Source organism: Botryllus schlosseri, chromosome 13 (assembly GCF_051294905.1).
Source record: "Botryllus schlosseri isolate E-star chromosome 13, Bs_hap1, whole genome shotgun sequence".
NCBI lineage: Eukaryota > Metazoa > Chordata > Ascidiacea > Stolidobranchia > Styelidae > Botryllus > Botryllus schlosseri.
Genome location: NC_137248.1, coordinates 295,294 through 307,145, shown reverse-complemented (window position 1 = coordinate 307,145; position 11,852 = coordinate 295,294). Strand labels below are relative to the sequence as shown.

At 41.2% G+C, this 11,852-nt stretch overlaps 1 long non-coding RNA gene across 1 annotated transcript; it reads right to left on the bottom strand.

Annotated features, from left to right (window-relative positions):
• Positions 1–3,312: 3,312 nt before the first annotated feature.
• Positions 3,313–9,448, bottom strand: LOC145453861 (uncharacterized). Its single transcript, XR_013919949.1, has 2 exons — positions 8,501–9,448; positions 3,313–8,438 (listed from the first exon to the last, which is right to left on the bottom strand). It is a non-coding gene; the product is annotated as an uncharacterized LOC145453861 (long non-coding RNA).
• Between the last annotated feature and the right edge of the window lie 2,404 nt (positions 9,449–11,852).

The following is an 11,852-nucleotide window of genomic DNA, read 5'->3' as shown; positions in this document are numbered from 1 at the left end:
CAGTTTTGATAATTCAGGTAACCTACCTAACACCGCCAGTGTTTCGCAACATGTCACTTCGCCTACCCTCCGAAGGTGTCTGATTAAAAGACTACTAATCCAGGTCGTCACGGTACCCTCCTGCCTTTTCATTATATGGTAATCTAGTGGCGGTTTGATTTCAATTCAATTCATTGCTAAAAATTTCATCATTTCAATACACCACAAGATACAATAAAAGATAGGAAGGTATCGAAACGACTCGGGGTAGTCTTCGAAATCAGACACCCACCTGGCCTAGGCGATGTAAAAAAGGAGGCATGCAGACAGCATGAAAAGTAAAAGAAGGCAATATAATAGGACAGGTGACAAAAAGGTGACATGTGTTGGAAGGCGAGATCGATTTGTCAGGTCGTGGTGCGGTAAACTAGAGGGCTAAGTCGTATTGATTCAGTAGAAATTGTTCGGGACAGGATCATTAGACGCCAGCCATTTAAGCACCCCAGTGACGTGCGGTGAGGTTCATGGCCGGTGAGGCACGCCCCCCCCCCCGCATACACACACAACAAGCACGTAAAGCACCTGATAAAGAGACCTAAAATGTGAATAACAACAGCAGCGGGTGTAGAGAGAGCATTTTCTTTGCACACTGATAGCCGTTGCTATTCCACATTCTATGATACATGTAGGACTGGTCCTATTGTGCTAAATGGGCAAGTTTAGACAAATAACAATTACTATCTCTTCAAGTATAGGCCTTCCGGTGTAAATTATTCGAAGAACATCAAAAAAGCATCCTCAGTTACATTTTTTTCAGTGAAAAAACACTAGATTTGCCGAATTTCGAAAGAAAATGCACTGGGTCAAGTCAAAATACACTAGATCCAGTGTTTAGGAGTGGGACCACTGACCACAAACAACAACGCAGGCTTTGTAGGTATATGGCTATGGCTATCATATACCACAATAAAGGGTTGAAGGGATTGCAGTCGAACACAGCATAAAGGACACGAACAACGACAATGAAGCCTATGCAAGTAGCTATCACATACCACAATTAAACGTAGCTATGGATGAAAAATACATAACAGCCACATAAATAAGGGAATGCAGTAGCTTCGCATTACGCCAGAGGTCTCTAACACGCGGCCCGCGGGCCGCATGCGGCCCGCCAGAGCATTTTGTGCGGCCCGCGACGACATTTTAGATTTTTAATAATTTGTCAATATATAAGTGTGACATATATCTTTTCTGGTTATAAAGTGAAAATTCCCGTTTAAATTGCTCCGAAAGCCTGACACTATCACATCAATTGCAAACGCTACCATGCAGTGGACGATTCACTATTTCGCCAGATTTCCAATTCATGATGACAAAACCTGACCCTTAGACGAGTCGTGACTGAAAGTTGTGAGTTGGACTTGGACTATATAGATAACTAAACTCCGTAGGTTAGTTATCTATACTTGGACGCGACCTTTCTTAGAATTACTCGGACTCGGGCTAACTCGATGGCAAAATGAACATGACTCGAGTGGACTCGGAATGCCGTGAATTTGTTAGAGCCATGAACGCAACAAACTAATCGCGTATCAGGGGAATAGTAATAGATCAGAAGGTCGCAGCTTGGTATTTCTCTAACTAGCCACTTAAAGGTACCGAGTACCGTAGTGGTACGCTCCAACCACGTAACAACAATGGGCTGTTCGGCGTTCCGGCATTTCAATGTCTAGGACACATTCATTAACATATTTAAATTATATTTATATTTTTTTCTGCTCCTATATTTGATATTTGGCATTGAGATTAACAGCCTACTTATCAGAAGTATACCCGAATCCTGGATTGGAATTACATTGCTCAACCTAAAAGTGTTTTGATATCAGATCAGTCTCCATTATCAATCTGTTAAATTCAAAATATTCATAGTAGCTGCAAAATTATAACCAGATAGCATTTTATGATTGCATCATACATTTGTCCGCCCATATGGTGTCTATATCTTATAATTAATATATAACAATACAATAACAATTCTATTCACATAGTTATAAATATGAAGATTCTTTTCGTGCCAGGCCTAAATTGATACAAGAGTAAATCACATTTTAAAGATGTGTGTTTACTGTCAGTCTGCTGGATCACTTTCAATAGGACATTTCATTCCCGCCAATTTTGGCCTACTTGGAAAGACAGAATACCCCTATAAATGCTGCGGCCCGCGGCGTCGTCAAAGCTGGAAAACTGGCCCGCGAGCACATTTGAGTTTGAGACCTCTGCATTACGCATTGGCCGTCGCTTCTTATATAATTTCTACATTCCGAAATCGATAGCGCGTTCAAAATGTTTCGATTGTCCAATTGTTAGCGAATAGTGCATGAATCAGATTCGTTTGTGCCTCACCTAGCCATTGTTTCTCTACGATGGCATTGTCTGTAATAAAGGCGAAGGTCACCTTCCTTGGCGATTTTTGGGGATTCTGGTGCCCTGACACTGTTAATATTTAGATTTCCGGGATCAGTGTGACCATAGCGTTTTATTGATACCAGTTATTAAGAATTCCGAGATATTTATGATCAATTACATTGTTGCAGATGAGGCACGACCCACCCGTGCCTCACCTCTCTTTTCGCGGTGTATTTTTGATGATAATAATGTAAATTGATGATGTTGGATGAAAAAGATGTTCAAATTTAGTTATTTATGAACGTGGATGTGTAACATCAATATAATCATCGACTCATGGAGGGGTTTCACAATTTTCACTTACTCATCCAGACGACAGGTGAGGCACTGCCTCACCTGCCTCATTGGGCAGCACGTCACTGAAGCACCCGAAAATCTATATCGAAGGCTTCGGAATACATGCGTAGGTGTTATGGCCAGGGATTTGGAGCCGGAGCCCTGGAGCCGTGCATTTTCACCGGAGCTGGAGCGAGAGCCGGAGCTCAACATAAAATTCAGCCGGAGCCGGAGCCCGTTATTTGAGGAGTAGCTCCGGCGTATTTCATAAGATGCTATTATATATGCAACAACCACATCTGCTGATTTATCATAATAGAACAGCAGGCCTGAATTTTAATGCTGTGCACAGCAATGGCATAGAGTAAAGGGTGATGGACACTGGTTTACATTGAAGGCGAAGGCTCTGTTTGTTTATTATAATTTTGAGCGCCTCATTACGCCTCATTATGCTTCATTACGCTTCGCCTCACTGCGCTCGAAAATCGATCTCCGAGCGTTTTTTTCGTGGCGTAGGGAAGCGCACAGCGGCGGCAACTCGTACTTGCACTCGAATCAGTTTATCGCGATGCCGGTATTGATGAGTAGAGACCGAAAGAAAAAGCGGCTCCTTTTGGCGCTGACTTTGCTACTTTTGACTGAAACTAAAGAAAAGAAAAGATTGTGGGTTCACCCAATATTGAAGAAAAGAAAAGAGAAACTTTGGGTAAGTAGACCTCGTAGTGAAATGATCAGATCTGTGCACTGTTGACGCATACCTGTTTTCACCTGAAATTTGACAATGCTTTGTTGAATTCTTGACAAAATTGTTAAATCCCAATATTCTGTAGTAAACTAGGCCGTCACCCCATCAGCCTGCGTTGCTTGGGTGCTAGAGTGGACTCCATTACGGGTCGGACAGGTTAACCGATTACCATATGTTACCTCATGCCGCTGAATACTTTCTTATTGAGCATATATACACAATTGGTACATTTTATCTCGTGTGATAGGGTTTTAATTCTAGAATTTCCTTTTTTCATGAATAATGCAATTGACAGGATGCCATGATTGACCGGTTGACTACACAGTTATGAGCAATGTTCCCTCTAAGCTGCGCACGTGCGCAGTGCTGAACCGGCCTCTGCGCACAGAAAATCTTAGCTGCGCACAAAAAATCCGTAGGGATGACTTTTTTCTTTTTTTAATTGTTCTCCAAGGAACCGCGTGAGCGATACTGATATCATTTCAGTAGCACAATCTTTTCGGGGAATGGCGAAATAACATGGTTTACCTAAATAACAATGGGCTAGCGCGAAGTTAATCTGCGAGAAACTAACGAATAGTCTTCTCCGTGTGGCATGAACATTGCGTAAGATTTACTGTACAGTTACATGCCGTGAATTTTCGAAGTCATCACTTTCATCAGGCAAATCTGATCACGTATGGTGAGATAGGATAATATGCAGAATATGCAAGTACAAGCACCAACATTGTTGAAAAATCCATCCCCTTGCAAACGTTGATCGGGAAACGCTGCAACTATGCTCTGTAGGGCGTTGAATTACATCAGCTTCTCAGCAGCAAAAATTTTGATATTATTATGTTAAATTATTATGGAGGGGTCCTACCTTTTCAAACACCCCTCCCTCAGCTCTACCGGTAAATCGGACTGCGTGAGCAGAGAGAGGATAAAAATTGATAGCAATATATACGAAATTCCCGATCATATTGACCGATTCGGTCATGAATTATTAAAATTTCTCGCGCTTAGCGCGTTTAGGCGAGAAAAGGTGACGTAGTAAACGTAGACCCAATGAAGCAGATAAGCAGCGGGAAACAGCGTATAGCCTGAGTTCGGCTTATCACCATATGGAGGGCCTGGTTGCGCACTGTTGTCCAAGGGCCTGCGCAGTGAGTTGGCATGTTTGCGCAGACTCGCGAAAAATTAGAGGTAACATTGGTTATGAGCCGCTAAAATAGTGGCACTAACAACGGGGATATAAGTTGCCATTTTCTGTATGCTCTAGTTTTAGTCGTAATCCGGCATCGGCCACGCGCATGCGCTGTGAGGACGACAAGAGATTTAACTGGAAGCCGAGAGTAAGAAATTCTACAGCATTGGGACCACAGATATCTGAATTATGTTTTATGTAACTAATATATTCTCCATGTAACCTGCATATTACGGTTCTGTGAATAACTTTTTTTCGTTTTTTTGGCATAAAACTCTGAGAATCGAGTGTGCACTTTTTGTTTTCTCGAAATTATGTGTCAATTTCACCGATATGTTCCTAATTTTAACTGGAGTGAAACCACAACACCGCAATCGTATAGTTATAATGTTGCTCATGAACATGCTTGACATTCTCTTTCTTGGAAGTATTTCCAGTACCTATTTTTACCTACTCAGAATTGCTTCGTGTGCCGGAAGAAATTGTCTGACGGGCCAGATGCGACCCGCGGGCCGTATGTTGACGCCCCTGCTCTAGAACCATACGTGCAAAAAACGATTTCATTTTAGGCTGATTTCAATTTTTGAAGTGTCACCAGCCCGCCAAATACCTTACAAAATTTCATCGGCCCACGAGGTGATAAAATTTAGAACCACTGCTCTAGTATCAACACTTATGTGCAGTACCAGAAATGCGTTTTTCCACTCATAAATACTATACTAATCATTGGCAGAGCCAATTCTCAATTATCTCACTATCCTTTCAACTTGGCTATTTCAAAAAGTGGACCGATTTCCAGCTAATCCGTGCCGTATCTTTTTTTATTTTTTTATTGGCGATGTCTCCATCCAAACACCACCATAGGCCCTTGTCAAGATCAAAATGAATAGAAAAGACATCTCTACCTCTACAGGCATACCTGGAAATCCAATGTTGCCTCTCAGCTGCGCACGTGCGCAAATGCGCAGTGCTGACATGGTCTCTGCGCACAGAAAATCTAAGTTGCGCACGAAAAATCCGAAGTGATGACCTTTTTTTAGTCGTTACGCACTGTCGTCCAAGTGTCTGCGCAGTAAGTTAATGAGTGTGCGCAGACTCGTAAAAAAATATAGGTAACATTGCCTGGAACATGATTTTTAGTCATGGCCGTATGATGAGATTGGTCACCGTAAATACTATTATTTCTAAAATGAACGAAATTCCTATTTGACTGACCTCGGGTTCTACAGGTTGGAATTGAGTCAAATTTGGTAATGTGACGTGACGATTTGACAACTAAGCCGATGAAATTAGAAAAAAAATTTGTACACGCCTATTGCTTACATTGAAAAACAGTTCATTTATTAGAAACCATTTGATGTATTATTTTATTTTTAGGCGAATATCATCGACTTGTTCAAGAGCTCCGGCACAATCATCCTGACCGATTCAAAACGTACTTTCATATGACACCTGAAACCTTCGAAAAATTATTATCACTTCTTCGACCAAAAATCACCAAAATCACAACAAATCTGCGAAAACCCATTGGTGCAGCTGAAAGACTTTGCGTGACGTTAAGGTGAGACCAGTATCCTCTTCTCTCTGGCATCCCTCATTTCAATATTATATTTCATTTACAGATATTTAGTGACTGGGGATTCCTATCAGACCATTGGCTTTTCATACCGAATCAGCAAATCTGCTGTTTCAAAAATTGTTCCAGAGGTTTGTTTGGCCATTTGGGATGTTTTACAACCTTTGGTCATGTCACCTCCATCGCAAGTTGAATGGGAAAAGATCGCTGAAGAATTTAACAGAATATGGCATTTTCCAAATTGCCTCGGATCAATAGACGGGAAGCATGTCATGTTGCAAGCACCAGCCAACTCTGGCTCATTATTCTTCAACTATAAGAAATATTTTAGTATTGTGCTACTAGCAGTTGCTGATGCTTCATACAAGTTCAGAGTGGTTGACATTGCTGCGTATGGTGCTCAATGCGACAGCCAGATATTTGCTAATTCGGCTTTTGGCAAACATGTTTTGGGAAAGACATTGAGTGTACCCCCAGATGAACCGCTTCATGGGGAAGTTGCTCCTCTCCCTCATGTTTTCATTGCGGATGAAGCGTTCCCTCTGAAAACCAATTTGCTAAGGCCTTTTCCTGGTTGTGATCTAGACGACTCAAAAAGAGTATACAGTTATCGATTGTCCCGTGCCAGAAGAGTTGTTGAAAACGCATTTGGAATTCTAACTACTCGATTTCGCGTCTTTCGACGGCCGATAGCTGTTCACCCAGAGAAAGTGGACCTTATCATTAAAGCATGCACTGTGTTGCATAATTTTTTGCGAGATGAAACTTCTTCATATGTGCAAGACACTGAGATCGATCCACTGCCCGAGGATGCTGCTCTTCAGGCAATTGATAGATTTGGTAGACGAAGTAGCCAAAATGCACAAAGTGTACGTGAATCATTTGTACAGTACTTCAACAGTGCTCATGGGTCAGTACCATGGCAGCATGCCAGAGTTAATAGGGTAATGTGATTGCCTAAACATTATAAGTCCACTTTCACAAGTATGTTCATAATCGGACTTGGACAACTAGATAATTCTAGTTGTCTAATTTGACTGAATTAGAATGAAATGCTGGTAATCTAATTCGTAGAAGCTGAAAATTTTCTAGTTGTCTTAAGTATGTTCATAATGAAAGTTCATTGAAACTGGTTGCCACTTAGTAAGTTTTTGTGCATCTTGCTGTAAAATACTGTTGTATGCTCCTGTGTAATATCAACTTGCTATTGGGAATTGTATCTACTGTCTCTCACATTACTGTTCGACAGTGGTATCAAAATGACTTGGGTCAATTTAACACATTTTGAGAAAATTGACTTGAAGTAAAGTTTTCATCTTCTTGCAGACATATATTGACCCTAATCAACATACACAATTTACACATGGTTAGGATATTGCCGAAAATTACTGAAAATCTTCAAAAACTGTATTTTTTCAAGTTTAAAAAAAAATACTTTGATTCCACTGCTACGTTATACGAAATTGTTGCTGTATGTATGGCATTTAGAGAGTTGCCTAGATTCCTGCAACTCTAGTAGAATGCATGCTGGTCTCCATTTTCATGTTGTATTTCCTATTAAGTAGGCTACTGCACGACCGTACTAATTAGTTTTATCTGATTGTTATACTGTGAGCTGAGTTTCTGATTGTCATACTGTGAGCTGAACAAAAACTTTCCATGTTGTAGAATAAATGTCTCCCTATCAACTTTTGTCGGGTGACGGACCCTGGTTTACACTGAAGCTATTTTCATATTTTACAAAACTTTCGCCGGACACCAATACTTGATCAGTTGAAAGGGCCTTTTTTGCACAGTAGTTATCGAAAGACCTTGCAAGTTGACACAAAATAACAGGTTTGAAACGGTTCGTGTTATTCACAGGATATGTGCGCATCACAGTAAAACCATGGAAATTGAAGAAAGAAGGTTACTGCATGCTAATATACATAAAGTATATGGGCACATCACAATTGAAACATAAGTAAACAGACAAAGAAGCGAACTGCATGTTATTTACAGACATTATATGTGTGCATCACAGTAAAACCATGAAAACTGGCAAGGGACGAGGCTACTACATATTCCATGTCTCCAACTAATCTTCACTTCTATTTTCTGCAACTACTTTCATAATTTCAATTTCCACTTTCAGCCTTTTCTCTGGATTGATACTTCTCAAGAACGGTGCATGCGTGCGAATAAGTCAACTTCGTCTTCTTTCTCATCTACAAAAATTAAACTAGATGCAATCAGGATATTTTTTCATAAATAAGATTGTAATAATTACCTGCAGTAAGGCGTTCAATCGCAGAAAGAATGGTTCGCTCACGATCTGACGACTGTGAGTCACGTTTGTTTTGCTTTCCTGGAACCAGTTTGCTTAACGGCGTGCTGCAATCACTTGGCAACGATGGCGCTGGATCTCCAGAATGCAATGGTCCTGTAGAGTGATAGGCACATAATATACATCTATTCTATACACATAAGGAAATATAATTTGACAGGGTATTCACAAATAATATTTGTAACTGAACTGAGCTTCTGGTAACTAAAGTCTTGTCCAATGTTCCCCCTAAGCTGCGCAAATGCGCATCGCTGATACAGTTTCTGCGCACAGAAAATCAAAGTTGCGCCAAAAAATCCAAAGTGATGACCTTTTTTTGGTATTTACATACTGTTGTCCAAGGGTATGCGCAGTGAGTTGGTGAGTGTGCGCAGACTCGTCAAAAATTAGAGGGAACATTGGTCTTGACAGACGTCTTTTATGTTGTATGAAGCTTAAATGTTGTACTAACCTTGATTCTGCAAACCGCCATTTAGAACTTCAGTCAGGTTCAAAGTAACTAGTGGGTCATGTGTATCCAGCAGTTTTGCTTAGCCACTTTGTCGCTATACGATTTGTGTGACTTTAAATACAGCGCTGGGAATTGCCTTACCGATTCTATCAGTACCTCCGGATCCATTGTTGCAGATTGCAAAATCACAGCCGTAATAGACATCGTGCCGCGAATGTTTGTTGTTAGGCGCGAACAATCAGCTGATCTCAGTGACGCCTGACTGAGTACAATTTACGCTGGCAGTGTGAACCTCAGCTTCGCCTCACTTAATTTAGCTTAGTTTAGCTTAGCTTAGCTTATTCTCAGTGTACACTACCCTTAAAGTGCGTTCTAGTGCAACAAGGATGTTATCAACAATTGACAAGTATTCATTATGACGCCACAAGCCGGCACGGATGTCTTCGTTGCGACGTCGGATGTTAATGTTACTGACGACTGACAGACTCTAGATTACTATAGATAACTAACCTATGGGTAGATTATTAATCTATATAGACTAGGAATGGCCAACCTTTTCGGCTGAAGGGGCACATGCAATTGACGAACGAGTGCGCGGTCCACTAGCCGCGCCAAGCGGGTAAAATTTTCAAAATTTATAAATAAACTAGGTCAATAATATTATTACTTGAGTATATTGCGGGTCTTCTGTATACCGCCCGCTAGGCTCCGTTTGCAAGGACACGACTATTCGGCGTCTGGCCACATCGATATCGAAGGTCTCCGACAAAATGCAACAATCATTTTGTGCCTACATTTCACCGTCGACGATCTTTATGCGAGCGCAAACGCGAAAAGACTTTCTCCCGTAATTGCGAATACAGTTAGACTCAATCGGATAAATTAGGCGTTTATTTTCATTTTCAGTAGGGAGTAGAGGCTACTAAGCAAGAAATCGTGTGACAATTAAACACGCGAAGCGTGAAGAAAAATTTCTCTACTATTTTAGTTTATTGTAATGTACGACGATTTACTGAAAATGTGACTGGACCCTGGATCTGCCAATGCGTCGGAACTGATATTTTAGTCATCAACATCCCAAGTGTCGCAGCTAGACTTGTAATTTTTGGTTGCCATTGCAATCTGAGCAATTCATTTTCGATAATATAATAGGAAATTACCTCGCGGGCCACGCAAAACCCTCTCGCGGGTCACATTCGTTCCGCGGGTTGGCCACCCCTGATATAGACAGGCCCATTTGATAATTTCAGAGCCGGAGCTGGAGCCGGAGCAGTGGTAATAATGCGGCTCCGGAGCTGGAGCCGTAGCTAATGTATGATAGAAGAAAGCTCCGGAGCCGGAGCTTGAGCCCTGGTTATGGCCATCAATCATTTTGAAGAGCACTTTGCGGAGTCGCGTGTAGCATACTCCATATGTGTTCGTGTGTCCCGGAACGGAAATTGCCGTAACTAACGGTCCCCAACCCCATACTGAACTGACACCCCTAGCACTGGCGTACCAGCATGTGCTTCCGCCCCTGGCTCTTGCTTAAAATGCCGCCCCCCAACGGGGGTCCGCGAAGCATTTTCAGGGGGTCCGCGAAGCCTCTAAATTTGTAAAATCATTGATAACCTAATTTAAATTTTTTAATTAGGTAAAGCAACAGTTTACGCTTGATATTTACTAAAACTTTAGGACTCTATTCATTAGGATGGTCGTATCAGATGAAATATCCGACTGTGCAAACTCATTTTATTGTCAACTTAACCAATAGCAAGCCGATGCAAACATATTGATGTTTATAAATGTTTTGCTAAGGTTTCTTAAAAATGAAATGTTGGAGATAGCAATTTGGATTTGCAGTTGTCAGTCTCAGCAAATTTGTAAACAGTCGTTTGAAATAGAAATTCATTAACTTTTTCCTAATCTGTCCCAATGAAGGAATTAAAACCGCGCCACGATATCCATTTTCTCCTGTGATATGAGATTCTAAATAGAAACAACTAGGCTGCATGGACAATTGGACATGATATGTTCATTACAAAGACACACACCAAAGCTGTCGTCGGATGCGTTACGCGTTTATTACATTCGCCACCAATATATCTTTGTGGAAATGGATTTTCGGCACTCGTTCATATCCAATCAAAGACGAGGATTTTCAAGACAATTAATACAGCTGGAAAATTCATTTCGAAATATTAGAAGTCTACCCAATGTTGACATAGTGTGATTTTATTTTGAATAAAATTCATTTTCTGGCTGTTTATTACTAGCCTACAATCAATGTTTGCACGAGACAGTTGACGGTTGCACGATAATTGAGCCAAGTTTGAACGAAAACTTGAAGAGGTCCGCGGCGGTCCAAAAGGGGTCCGCGAAGACAAAAATGTTGAGAACCACTGCGGCTATGGACATAATGGATAGAGCTGATAGCCGATCATCATTCATGGTAGAACGTAAATAAGACCTAATCAGTTTGAGCTTTGAGAACGTCCTCGCGCAGCTCGCAATTGAAACACCATCATCATCATCATCATTGGTTTATTAGCAATTTTATCAGTTCAATACACCACAAAAAATGCGATACAATGAAAAGAAAGGAAGATGTCGAAGCCACTAGGAGTTGTCTATGGAATCGGACACCCACCTTGGCCTAGGCGATGTAAAGAGGAGGCATGCACACTGAATGAAAGTAAAGAAGATAGTATAGAAAAAGGAAGCGACAAGAAATAGGGCGGCATGTCATGGGAAGCCAGATCGATAGGTCAGTCGTGGTCCGGTAATCTTGAGGATGGACTGTATCTATTTAGTAGTAATTGCTTGTATTTCGACTTGAATGTGGACATGCTCGTCGACTGCCGG